This window comes from Chiloscyllium punctatum, chromosome 6 (assembly GCF_047496795.1).
Source record: "Chiloscyllium punctatum isolate Juve2018m chromosome 6, sChiPun1.3, whole genome shotgun sequence".
NCBI classification, from domain to species: Eukaryota; Metazoa; Chordata; class Chondrichthyes; order Orectolobiformes; family Hemiscylliidae; genus Chiloscyllium; species Chiloscyllium punctatum.
The window spans coordinates 29,893,889-29,910,551 of NC_092744.1; the positions used below are offsets into that span (position 1 = coordinate 29,893,889).

The following is a 16,663-nucleotide window of genomic DNA, read 5'->3' on the forward strand; positions in this document are numbered from 1 at the left end:
GGAACTCGTGTGTGGAGGCAGAAGAAGTGGGTGGTACTTTGCATTGGTATTCACAAAGGAGAAGGACATGGTGGATCATGAGGTGAGAGAGGAGTATGTTGATATTCTAGGACATGTCGATATAAATAAAGTGCTGAGTGTTTTGGAAAAACATTAAGGTAGGCAAGTCCCCAGGATCTGATAGGATCTATCCCAGAATGCTGAGGGAGGTAATTGCTGTGGCCTTGTACAACATCTTTGTCCCTCTTTAGTCACAGGAAAGGTACCAGAGGACTGGAGACAGGGATAATCTGAGAAATTACAGGCCAGTGTGCCTTCCATCAGTGGTATGAAAATTATTGGAGAAGATTCTTAGATTTACTTACATTTGGAAAAATATGGGTTAAGAATAAATAGTAATGATAGACAGCATGGCTTTATGCAGGGAAGGGTGTCTCTCACAAACTTGATTGAGTTTTCTGAGGAAGTGACTGAAGGTAGGGTAGTAACGATTGGCTATGTGGGCTTAGCAAGATCTTTGACAAGGTCCCTCCTGGTGGGCTGATACAGAAGGTTAAGTCTCATGGGATCTGTGGTGAGCTGGTAAAATAGATATAGAATTTGTTTGGTAGCAGACAGAAAATGAATGGAAAGGTGCTTTCTTGTCTGGAAATCTGGGGTCAGTGCTAGGGCACATGTTTGTAATATTTTTATCAGTGATTTTGAGGAGAATGTATGTCGACTGAATAGAATTTTGAGGATGACGCAAAGATTTGGGGAGTTGCGGATAGTGAGGGAGTTTGCCAGAGCATACATCAGGTGGCAGATAGGCTAGAGACTTAGGTGGAGAAAGGGCAGAAGGAGTTTAGCTGAGAAGAATACAAGGTGATGCATTTTGAGAGATTTTAATGCGGGAGGGAAGTATGCAGTGAATGGTAGAACACATAAGCATACAGAGGGATCCAGAAATTAGATTCACAGTTCCCTGTAGGTGACACCTTCTTTGGCCAGGGCATAGAATATAAGAATTAATAAGTCATGTTTTAGCTGTTTAAACTTTGGTTAGGACACATTTGAAATATTGTGTACAGTTCTGGTTGCCAGACTACCAGAAGGATTGGGAGGCTTTGGAAAGAGTACAGAAAAGATTTATCAGGACGTTGCTTAGTTTGGAGGGTATGAGCTATGAAGAGAGATTGGACGGACTCTTTTTTTTTTTGACCATTGGAGGCTCAGGGGTGACTTGTTACAAGTTCACAATTGAGAGGCATGGATAGAATGCATAGTTGAGTTCTTTTGGTCAGGCTAGAAATGTTTTAAGGTGAAAGAGGGCAAGTTTAAAGGAGATGTAAGGGACAAATTATTTTTTACAAAGTGTGGTAAGTACTTGGAATGCACTGCCAGAGGAGGTGGTAGAAGCAGATACAATAGCAATTTTTAAGAGTCATCATGATGACAGATTTATGAATCATTAGAGGATAGAGGGATAAGGACTGCGTAGGGGCAAAGAGTTTTTAAGCTTAGAAAGGCTTCCTGTGTTGGCAAAGGCTTGGTGGGCCGAAGGGCCTGTTCATTCTACTCTTTTTACAGGATTCTTAATTCCTGACTTGCTTTTGTAGCCACAGTATTTATATGACTGAACTCCTCCCTTTCTGGTCAATGTTAACTCCCAGAAGCCAAAAGTTCTGAGTTTTTGATGGTATCGGTACCATATAGCTTGTTGGCCCATGAAGATGGTGCATTTGCGTATTGACTCAAAAGTCATGTGCAGCTTTCAATGCAGTCATCATGCTTAATATTGCCTTGGAGGGTGGGCTACTACATTTTAAACAAAAAAATGGAAATTTCCAAAGGAGCTGAAACATGATGCTATGGATTTCTTTTCTTGGGAAAGAATTCTGTTTATGCTTGAGTTGCAAATAAACATCATGTTCAACCCCTTCCTGCATAATACCATATTCTGTGCATAATACCATTTTTACAGACACTGGTTGTAAAGACTGAAAGCTTGACAGATCTCCACTTGCTTGTTGTTCAAGACTGGCATACTTGTTAATTCTCTCTGAAAAGTTTTCATTTTCATCCCTTGTGAAAGTGCAAGTTGCAAGTCTTTTTGGATTGAAACAGCCCTCTGAAGTAAGTCGGTGCAGAGTTAATGAGAAATTGGTATTTTTAGTCTGAAATAGATCCGTAAAATTAAAATTGAACAGTTGAGCTGATCAGTTTTCAGATTGCTGAGTATGTCACCTGTGTACAAGTTTTTAGATGTAGATGCAGGCGTGTATTAATGTTCCTTCAGTTGATTTTAAAATTTGCTGTCAGGGCATGTGATTGAACCTATACAGAATTTTATTTTGCCCAGATATAGGGAATTGTTGTGGTTCTGTTCGCCGAGCTGGGAATTTGTCTTGCAAATGTTTCGTCCCCTGTCTAGGTGACATCCTCAGTGCTTGGGAGCCTCCTGTGAAGCGCTTCTGTGCTGTTTCCTCCGGCATTTATAGTGGCCTGTCTCTGCCGCTTCCGGTTGTCAGTTTGAGCTGTCCGCTGTAGTGGCCGGTATATTGGGTCCAGATCGATGTGTTTGTTGATAGAGTCTGTGGATGAGTGCCATGCCTCTAGGAATTCCCTGGCTGTTCTCTGTTTGGCTTGCCCTATAATGGTAGTGTTGTCCCAGTCGAATTCATGTTGCTTGTCGTCTGTGTGTGTGGCTACTAAGGATAGCTGGTCGTGTCGTTCCGTGGCTAGTTGGTGTTCGTGTATACGGATCGTTAGCGGTCTTCCTGTTTGTCTGATGTAGTGTTTTGTGCAGTCCTTGCATGGGATTTTGTACACTACATTAGTTTTGCTCATGTTGGGTATCGGGTCCTTTGTTCTGGTGAGTTGTTGTCTGAGCGTGGCTGTTGGTTTGTGTGCTGTTATGAGTCCTAGTGGTCGCAGTAGTCTGGCTGTCAGTTCAGAAATGCTCCTGATGTATGGTAGTGTGACTAGTCCTTTGGGTTGCGGCATGTCCTCGTTCTGTTGTCTCTCCCTTAGGCACCTGTTGATGAAATTGCGAGGGTATCCGTTTTTGGCGAATACTTTGTATAGGTGTTTCTCTTCCTCTTTTTGTAGTTCTGGTGTGCTGCAGTGTGTTGTGGCCCTTTTGAACAGTGTCCTGATGCAACTTCATCTATGTGTGTTGGGGTGGTTGCTCTCATAGTTTAGGACTTGGTCTGTGTGTGTGGCTTTCCTGTAAACCTTTGTGGTGAATTCTCCGTTCGGTGTTCTCTGTACCATCACGTCTAGGAATGGGGGTTGGTTGTCCTTTTCTTCCTCTCTAGTGAATCGGATTCCTGTGAGTGTGGCGTTGATGATCTGGTGTGTGTTCTCTATTTGTGTTTTTAATTATTACAAAGGTGTCATCCACGTATCTGACCCAGAATTTGGATTGAATTTGTGGTAAGACTGTTTGTTCTAACCTTTGCATTACTGCTTCTGCTATGAGTCCAGAGGTTGGTGAGCCCGTGGGTGTTCCGTTGATTTGTTCGTATATTTGGTTGTTGAATGTGAAGTGTGTTGTGAGGCACAAGTCCAGTAGTTTAAGTATGCCGTCTTTGTTGATAGGTTCAACGTCCTGTTGTCTGTTCTGTCTGTCCAGCAGGTTGGCTATTGTTTCTTTGGCTAGTGTTTTGTCGATGGAGGTGAACAGTGCCGTTACATTGAATGAGACCATAGTTTCTTCCTTGTCTATGTGTATATTTCTGATGATGTCCAAGAATTCCTGTGTCGATTGTATAGATTGTCTGGATCCGCTGATCAGGTGTTTCAGTTTCTGCTGTAGTTCTTTGGCCAGTTTGTGTGATGGTGTCCCTAGTAGTGATACTATGGTCTCATTCAATGTAACGGCACTGTTCACCTCCATCGACAAAACACTAGCCAAAGAAATAATAGCCAATCTGCTGGACAGACAGGTTCAACGTCCTGTTGTCTGTTCTATCAACAAAGACGGCATACTTAAACTACTGGACTTGTGCCTCACAACACACTTCACATTCAACAACCAAATATACGAACAAATCAACGGAACACCCATGTGCTCACCGATCTCTGGACTCATAGCAGAAGCAGTAATGCAAAGGTTAGAACAAACAGTCTTACCACAAATTCAATCCAAATTCTGGGTCAGATACGTGGATGACACCTTTGTAATAATTAAAAACACAGAAATAGAGAACACACACCAGATCATCAACGCCACACTCACAGGAATCCGATTCACTAGAGAGGAAGAAAAGGACAACCAACTCCCATTCCAAGACGTGATGGTACAGAGAACACCGAACGGAGAATTCACCACAAAGGTTTACAGGAAAGCCACACACACAGACCAAGTCCTAAACTATGAAAGCAACCACCCCAACACACACAAACGAAGTTGCATCAGGACCACAAAAGGGCCACAACACACTGCAGCACACCAGAACTACAAAAAGAGGAAGAGGAACACCTATACAAAGTATTCGCCAAAAACGGATACCCTCGCAATTTCATCAACAGGTGCCTATGGGAGAGACAATGGAACGAGAACATGCCGCAACCCAAAGGACTAGCCACACTACCATACATCAGGAGCATGTCTGAACTGACAGCCAGACTACTGCGACCACTAGGACTCATAACAGCACACAAACCAACAGCCACGCTCAGACAACAACTCACCAGAACAAAGGACCCGATATCCAACATGAGCAAAACTAATGTAGTGTACAAAATCCCATGCAAGGACTGCACAAAACACTACATCAGACAAACAGGAAGACCGCTAATGATCCGTATACACGAACACCAACTAGCCACGAAACGACACGACCAGCTATCCTTAGTAGCCGCACACACAGACGACAAGCAACATGAATTCGACTGGGACAACACTACCATTCTAGGGCAAGCCAAACAGAGAACAGCCAGGGAATTCCTAGAGGCATGGCACTCATCCACAGACTCTATCAACAAACACATCGACCTGGACCCAATATACCGGCCACTGCAGCGGACAGCTCGAACTGTCAACCGGAAGCGACAGAGACAGGCAACTATAAATGCCGGAGGAAACAGCACAGAAGCGCTTCACAGGAGGCTCCCAAGCACTGAGGATGTCACCTAGACAGGGGACGAAACGTTTGCAAGACAAATTCCCAGCTCGGCGATCAGAACCACAACAACGACCACCCGAGCTACAAATCTTCTCCCAAACTTTGAATATAGGGAATTGGTTTCTTCATGTTTAGTGTACAAGTAGCATGTGAAATTAGCATGTTAAGTGCATCATATTGGGATAGCGTACTGGCATGGATAGAGGACTGTTTGGCAAACAGGAATCAGAATTGCACTAAACTCTGTTTAACAGCACGGTGGCTCAGTGGTTAGCACTGCTGTCTCACTGTGCCAAATACCTGGGTTCGATTCCAGCCTTGGGCGACTTTGTGTGGAGTTTGTACGTTCTCCCTGCGTGGATTTCCAGGTGCTCTGGTTTCCTCCCACAGTCCAAGGATGTGCAGGTTAGGCGAATTGGCTATGCTGAATTGCGCATAGTGTTCAGGGATGTGTAGGTTAGGTGCATTAGTCAGGGGGAATGGGTTTGGGTGGGATGCCTTTAGAGGATAGATATGGACTTGTTGGGCCGAAGGGTCTGTTTCCACACTGTAGGGATCCTATTCAATGATTCGACGAAACTGGTCTTTTTCCAAGTGGCAGGTGGTGACTCGTGAAATACCACAGGGATCAGTGCTTGAAAGCTAGCTATTCACAATATGCTTAATTTAGATTGGGGAGCTAAGTGTAATATCTCTAAGATTGCAGACAGCACAAAGCTGGGTGGGAGGATGAAATTGAGGAGGATGTAGTCTCGCTCAAGTGTATTTTGGACAAGTTGAGTGAGTGGGCTGATGCATAGCAGATAAGGTGTAATGTGGATAAATGTGAGTTGTCCATTTTGGTAGCAAAAACAGGAAGGCACATTATTAACTGACAATAGATTGGGAAAGGAGCGATGAACGAAGCCTGAGTGTCCTTGTGTACTAGTCGCAAAAAGTAAGCGTGCTGACGCAGCAGGTGATAAAGACATCAAATGCTAGCGCAAACAAATTGGTGGAAAAGCTCAGCTGGTCTGTTGGCATCTGTGGAGAGAAAGCAGAGTCAACATCAGTCCTAAAGAAGGGTAACTGGAATTAAAGCATTGACTTTGCTTTCTGTCTACAGATGCTGTGGATCTGCTTGTTTCTCCAGCAATTTCTGTTTTTGTTTCCCGCAGCTGCAGTTTTTAAGGCAAATGTTATGTCTAAGTTTGTGATGAGAGGATTTAAATACAGGAGCCAGGATGTCTTGCTGCAATCGCAGTGGGCCTTGGTGAGACTAAGGAGTATTGTGTGCAATTTTGATCTCCATATCTGAGGAAGGATGTCCTGGTTATGAAGGGAGTGCAATAAAGCTTTACCAGACTGATTCCAGGTAGAATTGACATATGATTGACATAAAATTCAGTTAAACTATATTCACTGGAGTTTAGAATAATGAGGGAAAATCTTAAAAAAGAAACCTGTAAAATTTTAGCAGCATTAGACAAGATAGACTCGGGAAGGATGCTTGTGATGTCTGGGAGTTCAAAACTAGCTTTCGCAGTTTAAGGAGAGAGGCGTGGCATTTAGGAAAGAGATGAAAAGAAATTTCTTTACCCAGACGGTGGTGAACCAAAGAAAGCGTCAAGGCCAGACTATTGAGTATTTTTATTCAGTTCTGCCTCATTCTTGGGGGTTAAAGGGATCCAAGAGTATGGGGAGAAAATGGGGATAAGTTGAATAATCAGCATTGTAATATTGAATACTGGAGCAGACTGGAAAGGAAGATTGGCTCCTATTTTATGTTTTTAAATGTGGATGTACAGTTTTGGAAATTAAATTTTGGAAGTGGATATCAGATTTGTTAGTTGCAGCTATCAGTTTGTAATGACTACTGAAAATATTTCCTCCTTATGCAAGTGAGCAATGGCTAGTTGTCTTAGCCACGTCATTTTTGCAACGTTTGAAAATACAGGCTGAGGAAAGGTAATCTACGTCATCCCTACTCTGCAAAGTCATGAAGCTTCAAATATTAAGATTGACCAACATTTCACTAATTAATAGCAGTACATTCTCTTGGGAGCACAAGACGCCCTTTATATATTTTTCAAAAGCAATTGGGGAAAATACCTCCTTACAACCCCATGCTGCCCGACAGTGGTGCAAAATAGTCCATAACACCTTGTTACCAGGCAATATAAATATAGTTTCACCTACCATTTTGTGATCTCTGCCTCAGTCAGAAACTGGTCCAGCTCTCCTTCATAGTATGCAGAACATCTGTATTTATTGCATAAGCTAGTAGTTTGTTCCATAGGTCTAATATACTTTGTGATTAAAAAGAACTTAACAACTTGTTTCTACATGGATTATATGCAAGACAGTGCTAATAGTATTAAAAATACTAAACAAAGAACCAAAGGGGGAGATGAAATAAATTCAATACTACTTAAATGTACTTGGGACACTAATGAGGCTAAAGGAGTCTATTATAAAGAAGTAAATACTAATGTAATTGAGCGTTAACATGGCAATTTGAAGGGGAAATCATGATTTTTATTAGAATTCTCTAAGGTAACAAGCATGATAGATAAAGGGGAATGTGTAGATACAATATATTTGGATTTCAAAAAGGCTTTTGGTAAGGTACAGCTCATGAGGCTACTGAAATAGATAAGAACCCATGCACTTAGCTCTAGTTCATAAGCTTTAATAAAAATTAGTTTACTTGTTCGTCATGTCCAAATCTTCAAATGGGCTATGGTTGTAAAGTGTGAAACCCAAGAACTTGATTTATTATTCCCACAATGGAGAGAAGCTATACCTGTTGCCAAATTATTCCAAAGCCATTTTTGTTCAATTAAAAGTTGCTAGATGATTTTTTTTCTTAATCTATTGATATAGCTAAATCTGCCCTTTAGCTAAGTTTGTACCTTGTAGTTTATAAGGCAACTTTCTTTCCCCCTTTATTTTGTACCAGAAAGAGATATTTTTCTTTGCATAGGTAGCATCATTGTTGAAGGTTATTCTTTCTTTCTCCTTTTGGTTTTTTCCCCCCCTCTCTAGGTGGTATCCAGCCAAGGTCTGTTTTGTGATTTCACCAACGAAAGATTTGTTGTTGATCTGATTGAACCACTATAACTGTGTGCTTGTTGAATTCAGTCTCCTGCCCTGTGCAACTGAACATTCTTTCATTGGTGCACCATCTCCATTGAACTCCTAAAATTCACCTTAAGTATATGAAGTGCATTCACTTTGCAATTTTTAAGATATGTAGATCAGGTTGAGGTTCAGATTGTAAGTTGGTAAGCTGACTTGGTAGGTTTGTTCTGATGTTTCGTCACCATACTAGGTAACATAATTTGAGCCTCCAGTGAAGCGCTGGTGTTCTGATCCGCTTTCTATTTATGTATCTTAGTCTATTACAGACCAAGATACACACATAGAAAGCGAGACATAACATCAGTGCTTCATCAGATGCTTACCGATGATGTTGCCTAGCATGGTGATGAAATGCCTGAGAGCAAACTGCATTCAGTTTCTTCAGGACTGCACCATGTGTCACTTGTGTGCTTTCATCTGAGTGCTGTGTTGGCAAGAGCATGAGTGCTTGTAGAACCATTCTAGCTAGATAACATTCTTGAGGGAAACTGGCTAAAGGCACGCCACTGACATTTGCAGGTGGTTGAGAGCCAGGTTGACAAGATGGCAAGTAAAGTGCCTTTTGATGTGAAATGATGCCAATTTTCTTAAGTGGAAAAATACTTATTTTAGACCAAATATGATGGTACTGCATTAATTTCTACACAGTTAAATATTAATAATGAAACATGCCATTCTTTGCTAAGATGTGTACCTTTCCAATCTCAACTTTTATATCTAAAGGGATAGTCCAGTTTTACATTTTAAAATTTGTTTAATGTTAAAACAAAAATTTCAAATTGGTGACAAACAGCGAAAGGGGATAAGCATTATTTGCTGTTTGTGTGTAATTTTTTTCAAATAACGCATTTTAAATTGAATGGAATATCGTTTGAATGAGAAAAAACTTGGAGGTTAAATCTTATAGCCATTTGAGTTCAGTTGCTCCTTTCCAAGCCAGAGGCAAAAATAATTTTTTATTTTATGCTATAGAATTTCTAAGCAACTACAGGTTACAATATAAAGGATATATTCGTGTTCTGGGATCAGAGTAATAATTGAATGAATTTGGTGCCAGGTGATATTTCAAATGTCTGCATCTTTCTTTTCATTCTCCATAATTGACATTGCATGATTTGTGCTCACTAAACTTTTAAAATCTTTATATTAGACTGTTTATTCTAAGGATTTGTCTCTTTTATTGTTAAAAATGCATGACTTTAAAAGATAAATGAGTATTCTGTGAAAGAACTGGAGCAATAGATTTCAAAAATTGTTTGTGGCAGATTTTGTTCTTATTCATAATTTAAGATAAACATACACTTGAAGTTTATGTTCTGAAGCAGTATAAGTTCTATAATTGTATTGATTTATAAATATCTCTTTTTGGAAAAATGAATGGAAGAGAGAGGCTGCTTTGAAGCAGCAGGTGGATTGAAGCCCAATTGCAATTTCTTTTACCCACTGACATAGGGAGTAGCTAGAATATTAAGTCCATTTTTGCCAGAATTAGAAGCATTTATAAATAATCACCATTTACTGATTGCATCATTTTAAACTATGAAGCACTGCTCATTTGTAAGATATTCTTAATTGATTAAAATCTGTGTGTACAGATATGAACATATTGGAGTTTATACTCTTTCATTTCTCTTCCTCTTCCTTAGAGAAAACTATTGAGCAGTGTTTCCACTGTTATTTAATTAATTGTTTTAATAATAATTTGATCTGAAACCCATCCTCACTTGAATATTTGCTTTGATCTGTATGACTCTTCTAAATACTAGTAATGCATTCTTATGAAGCAACATTGCCCTGAGCATCCTTCAGGAGCTGGACTGATCCTGACCAAGTCATTAAAAGAAGTCCGATAACTGAGTAGTTTTGGAAGTGTATTATCTGTTTTTTTTTTCCAGTATTCTATATTTAGAGTTATGATTTCATGGAAGGAAACCATTCAATACATTGACACTCTGTAGAGCAGTTCAGTCAGTCCATTAATCCTTTGCTGTAGCCCTGTTGTCCTTCAGCTTTGTTTTCTCTGAAACACCCATCTGATTTTTCATAGATCATCTGAATCCAACCCCCTCCAAATAAGGACTCCTTGCATAAAAGGGTTCTTTCTCATCCCCCTTTTTACATTGCCCAAAACCTTAAGTATGACCTGGTCATGATGCAACCAGCTGATGAGGACAACTGTTTTTGTCATAATCTCTGATAACTCTCTGGTTTTTCCCCTTAATCTCATCTGCTTCAGGGAGAATGATTCGGCTTGTCCAACCTAACATTGTGGCTAAATTCCTTCATATCTGGAACCATTCTGGTAAATGTCTTCTGCATCTTCTTGAGGCCTTGGCATTTTTCATAAATTATGGTTCCAAAATGTTTTACTACTTTTAGCTGAATCACAGCTCATGAAAGCTCAGCGTAACTTTTATCGTCAATTTTGGCATCTAAAATCTATGTTTTGCTAATTACTTTGCTACCTACAAAGATCAACGTACCAGATATTCATGTCCCCAATGATCGATTCATTTCTTTGTCGTCTGAGCTTATTCAATAATACTGAGACTTCTTGAACTTCATTAGTGTAAAAACGCTTGATTTGGATTTACTGAATTAAAATACTTTCTGAATATGTGAGGAATAGCCACAAAAAACGTTTGATAGCTTTTTTTGTAGGGACATCAAATGTTGGGCATTTTCACCTTGCAAGCAACTAAGACTACTTATGTGGAGACACTGGAAAAAATCTTTGAAAATGTGTACTGAGGATTCTTGTTCTTGTCTATTGCCCAAACTATCAAAGTTTAGGAACAGACTGACATCGTATTGATCTGGTCCTTTATCATTTGTTGGCTGAGGGAAGCTATTGTTTGTTTGACCTGCTTGAATATTGAGTGCAGCAGACTTTAATATTAATATCACTAGAACTTGAGAAGAGCCATGATATAGATTAACATTGAGTTTGAGAAAATTCAAGAATCAGTTATAAAGTATAGTAGGTCCATCTGCCATATAAAACTGTACTGATGAAGTGTTAGTACATGATGGGTCACACAAACCTTGAAATGTTCCAGCTATAAAAGTTTATTATTCATGACCTTTGTAGGCAGTATTGTTTTCCAATGATTTTTTAATGATAGAATTCAGTGAGATTTGTATAAAGCCAATATTTATTTTTAAATGGCTATTCCACTAGAACAGTTGAACTGAATAATATGACTGTCACGCAGGCATGAAAACATTTCCTTTCTATGTTTTTCTTGACCAGGTTACAGCAGAAGATCCCGGTGGTTCTGATTTACAGTAGTAGTGGGATGAATGTAATATGCTGTGTTTTGACTTCAGTTCAACTGTCCTCCAGAGAAGAAACAGAGTTGAAGGGCTTTTTTTCCCTTTTGGTCAACCAGATTCAGAATGGAGAGTTTACCTTGCAGTAAAGGTTCTTCTAGTCGTCCATAGTATTGATACATTTTATTCTATTTTCCTCCACCGCAAAAAGCAATACTCCGCATTCTAGAAATACATACAATTGTTGAAACTAAAGGTGAATACAAAGGAAGAAATCAGAACCACTCTTTAGCTTGCTGATTGTGTGCGCTCTTGCCCTATAGAATATCTTGTTTCCTGGTGGGATATGTATTGTGTAAGTTGAGTTAGAGAGTAGCTTAACACCAGTTTATGTAGTCTGCCTTGCAATCTTGTAACATAAATAGCAGTAACCAGTAGCTATTCCGTAATGTCTAGGTGGAACTAAAGTGAAAGAAATTCTGAACATTAGGAAAATTGTCCCAATATAGTATGGCAATTGTTGACAGTCTCATTTCATCTTGACATCTGGATGACTCTTTTTATTTTGCTTTATTTTGTGGAGTATAACTAATGGATGATCTTCTCCCAAACTTTGAATAACTAATGGAGTCCAACATCCAGTGTTGAATCAGCAGAAATTTTCTCCACCTAAGTATTGGAAAGGGTCATCTGCCCTGTTGTCATCTTTTGTGGGTTACTGTTCGATTTTTGTTTTGATAGTGCTCCTGTAAAATGCCTTGGGCTGTTCTTTTATGCCAAAGGAGCAATATAAATGTAAGCTGTTGATATAATTCTCTTACAAGGAGTGTTTGCTATGCAAATAACTTTTGGGAAATTCTTCTGTGATTTTGAGAGGGGTAGCTAGCTGGTTGGTCTGAACCCAAGATTGAAACTGCAAATGTTTACTTGTAAAACTTGGCATCCAGGAAAACCTTTTGGTCACAAGGTCATTTTTGAACTGAGGGTACGTGGGTGAACGGAGATTTTTGCAAATGTTCTTTTGTTATTGGTTAGTTCATGGTGATGGCAAGAATAGTGTCAGATGGGATTTGGCTTCTTTCCTGTTGTCTTAAAGTGGGGGCCAGAGTGTTGAACAATTGTAATTTACTGTTTGGAGGCTTTGCTAACATTGGCAATTGGCTTATTGTTTTGTCTTAATTTATTCAATAGTCTTTAAAAATGTGACACAAATATGATTTGTTACAATGTTTAAAATATGGGTGATGAAATTGCCTTCGGAAGTGGCAAGAGTAGACAGATGATGGATAAAGTGAAGAATGTTGCAGAGATAAAAAAGCTTTTAGGGTTGAGGATGAAATTGTCAAATCAGATTTCTTGAGGTATGGAATTGCGGTAAATCAGCAAGATTGGGTATGACGGCCAATTGGACCTTAGTATGTCAGATATTTAGACAGTTTTATGTTCCAACTGGATGAGCAAGAAAGAGGAATTGAGAAATAAGTCCAATGATCTTTAAAGGCCTGGGTTTGAGCAGCAATGGGAAAATGATATGAAGAAATGTAGGCAATGTTGTGAAGGTAAGCACTTATGGGAAGAATAGTTTGATGAGTTAAAGTGCCACTCCTGCATAAACTGGAGATCTAAGTTGCATTTTACCAGAATTTGGGATTTGGTGGGATGATGAATCTTGGAGAAGGGGAGCTAAGGGAATATCTAATCCTAATTGCAATTTACCATGCTGTTGGAAGGATTGAGCAGGCTGGAATGACACACTGAACAATTTAGTGTATCTGAGATTTAAGTTAATCCAGTTGACATTTCTCTTTCCCTTTAGTTTTCCTTTGTTCTGTCCAAAATGAGAGAAAATTCCATTACAATTGTTTCTGCCTTCCATTCTTTTGAGAAATGGAATAGTACAAGGATTTTTTTTGTTTAAAATTGGCACTGCGATAATATTGTGGCTTCACTCTGAGAGCCTCATGTATGTTAACTTTTTCCAAAAGCCAATTAACAACTTCACCCGACTGAATCGTGATAAGTAAATTGCATCTTTTGGTAGAAGAATTGATCAAGCCGGTTTGTGATGACCTCCTACTGACATGCCAGCAATCAATCTCTAGAGAGAAGGACTGAGGGATAAAGAAGCTAATTCTTGCAAGCTGCAGTACACTTTTTCTTTCAAGTCTCACCAAAACTGGACTGTGAATTTTCTAGTGATTCACTATGCTTCCATTTTTGCACTTATTTCAGAAATCAAATGCTTAAAATATATGCTGTGATTTTAACCTTTTACTTAAACTTGTCAAATTTAAGCAATATTATTGTAATGTTAAAGATGGGTCTATACAGTGATTTTTCTTGGTGAAAACTTTTAATTCATTCTTACCAGTGTTTTATTTCTCTAAACTATCAACAAAATTCTTTATGAATTTAAATCAATTCACAAAATATTTATCTAGGTTCAGACATGTAAGTCACTTATTCAGAGTTGAATGTGTGTTAAAAAATATACCAGCTATTGCTGCTAAAGAACTACTTGGATATTTCCTTGTGGAACCAAAAACTGATGTGATACCTTAGTACTGTGTACTGTTATTTCTGTTTGTGTTAGTGAACATGGTGTAAAAGAGAATACATTTGTTCAAAAAAAGAGGAGATGGATATTTATCATGTTTTAATTATGGAATCAAGTAGCTGGTCAAGATTAATTGCTAGGCTTGGATATGATGCTCCTGAATCGATTTTGGTAATAGGTACACAAGTATTGAAACCAGAGAAGAGAATCATTCAGGTGCCAATATGTACATGTCACGTCTTGTGAAATATCAAGACATTTTAATTGGGTTTTCTTCTCAAAGCTACTGAAGTTTCCTGTTTGGAATGCTTAGTCTACAAATTTCTTTTCCATCTATTATCCAAAATTTTGGATTGATAAATTTAATGGGTACAAAGTTTCTAACTTTTAAAAAACATTTTTATTCCTTCAATGTTGGTTCTTGAATTATTTGCTATATAATGTCCAAATGGTTGAGTAGCTTACAAACTCTTTGAATTCTGATTTTGCCATTTGGAAGCAGTTGAGCAACTTGCAGTGAACTTTCTTTTTTTCTCTCATTATGTGCCCATCAGTGTTCACTGAAACCCTTGTGTAAATAGGATGCAGTATTACTTTATCGCTTTGTGTGGGAAAGGTTAACTTTGGTCTTGTCGTTGCAGTAATCGGAGGTATTATGGATAATCCAAAGTGAAACAATGAATTTTGTGCACACATTGTGTAAGGCACCTAGTTAGTTCTGGGCATCCAATGCAGATGCAGCCAGAATAAATTTGTTGTTGAAAAAATAAATCCGTGCCAGATTCTGCCATTCAAGGCTAGGTTAATTTTAACCAGCTGCTGTCTTTTTTTAAGATCTCTTTGTGTGTGTGTGTGTGTGTGTCTAACCTCTCCTCCCCCTCTCTTCCCCCTTTCTGTGTCTCTCTTTTTTTGTGTCTCTCTCTTTTTCTGCGTCTCTCTCCCTCTCTCTCTTTCTGTGTGCCTCTGTTGCTTGCTCTGTGCCTCTGTCGCACACTCTCGTTCGCCCGTGCTCTCGCTCTCTCTCGCGTGCTCTCTCTCCCTCTTTCTCTCTCTCATGCGCTGTCTCTCTTTTTCTGTCTCTCTCGCGCACGTGCTGTCTGTTTCTCTGTGTCTCTCTCTCGTGCTCTCTCTCTCTCTCTCTCGAGTTCTCTCTCTCTCGCATGTGCTCTCTTGTTCTCTCTCTCATGCTCTCGCTCTCTCTCATGCTCTCGCTCTCTCTCTCATGCTCGCTCTTTCTCTCCCTCTCTCTCTCGTGCTTGCTCTCTCTCTCTTGGGCACGTGCTTTCTCTGTCTCTCTCGCGCGCGCTGTGTGTCCCTCTCATGCTTGCTCTCTCGTGCGCTGTCTCTCTCACCCTCTCCCTCCCGCGCGCTGTCAGTCGCTCTTGCTCTCGCTCTCTCTAATGCTCGCGCTCTCGCGCGTGCTCTCCCGCTCGCGCTGTCTCTCCCACTCTCTCTCCTGCGCGCGCGCACTCTCCCTTCAGCCCTCCCTCTCTCGTGCGCGCTCTCCCTCCAGCGCGCGCTCTCGCTCTCTCTCGCGCTCTCTCTCTCTCTCTCTCGCGCGCTCTCTCTCTCGCGCTCTCTTTCTCTCGCGCGCGCTCTCTCTCTCTCTCTCGCGCGCGCTCGCTCTCTCTCTCGCGCGCGCTCGCTCTCTCGCGCGCTTCGCTCTCTCGCTCTCGCGCGCTCTCTCTCGCTCTCGCGCTCTCGCTCGCGCGCTCTCTCTCGCTCTTGCGCGCGCTCTCTCTCGCTCTCGCGCGCTCTCTCTCGCTCTCGCGCGCTCACACGCTCTCCCTCCCGCTCTCCTCCGCGCGTGTGCACCCTCTCTGCCCTCTACCCCCCCCCCCGTGTGCGTGCCCTCTCTTTTCCTTCCCCCCCCCCACCGCGCGCGCGCCCCCGCTCTCTTTCTTCCCCCCCCGCTCTCTCTCTTGCTCTCTCTCTCGCGCGCTCTCTCCCTCCCGCTCTCCCTCGCGCCCGCTCTCTCCCTCGCGCGCTCTCTCCCTCCCGCTCTCCCTCGCGCCCGCTCTCCCTCCAGCTCTCCCTCCCGCTCTCTCTCCCTCGCGCCCGCTCTCTCCCTCCCGCTCTCCCTCGCGCCCGCTCTCTCCCTCGCGCGCTCTCTCCCTCCCGCTCTCCCTCGCGCGCGCTCTCTCCCTCCCGCTCTCTCTCGCGCGCGCTCTCTCCCTCCCGCTCTCCCTCGCGCCCGCTCTTTCCCTCCCGCTCTCCCTCGCGCCCGCTCTTCCTCCCGCTCTCCCTCCCTCCCGCTCTCTCTCCCTCGCGCTCTCTCCCTCGCGCTCTCTCCCTCCCGCTCTCCCTCGCGCGCTCTCTGTCTCTCTCTCTCTCTCTCGCGCGCTCTCTCTCTCGCGCGCTCTCTCTCTCGCGCGCTCTCTCTCTCGCGCTCTCTTTCTCTCGCGCGCGCTCTCTCTCGCGCGCGCTCGCTCTCTCTCTCGCGCGCGCTCGCTCTCTCGCTCTCGCGCGCTCTCTCTCGCTCTCGCGCTCTCTCTCGCTCTCGCTCTCGCGCGCTCTCTCTCGCTCTCGCGCGCTCTCTCTCGCTCTCGCGCGCTCACACGCTCTCCCTCCCGCTCTCCTCCGCGCGTGTGCACCCTCT

General features: G+C 41.8%; 1 protein-coding gene across 22 annotated transcripts in view; it reads left to right on the forward strand.

The window, feature by feature from the left end:
- Nucleotides 1-16,663, forward strand: part of LOC140478823 (disks large homolog 1) — a 459,945-nt gene that overhangs the window by 35,224 nt on the left and 408,058 nt on the right. The window lies entirely within an intron of this gene.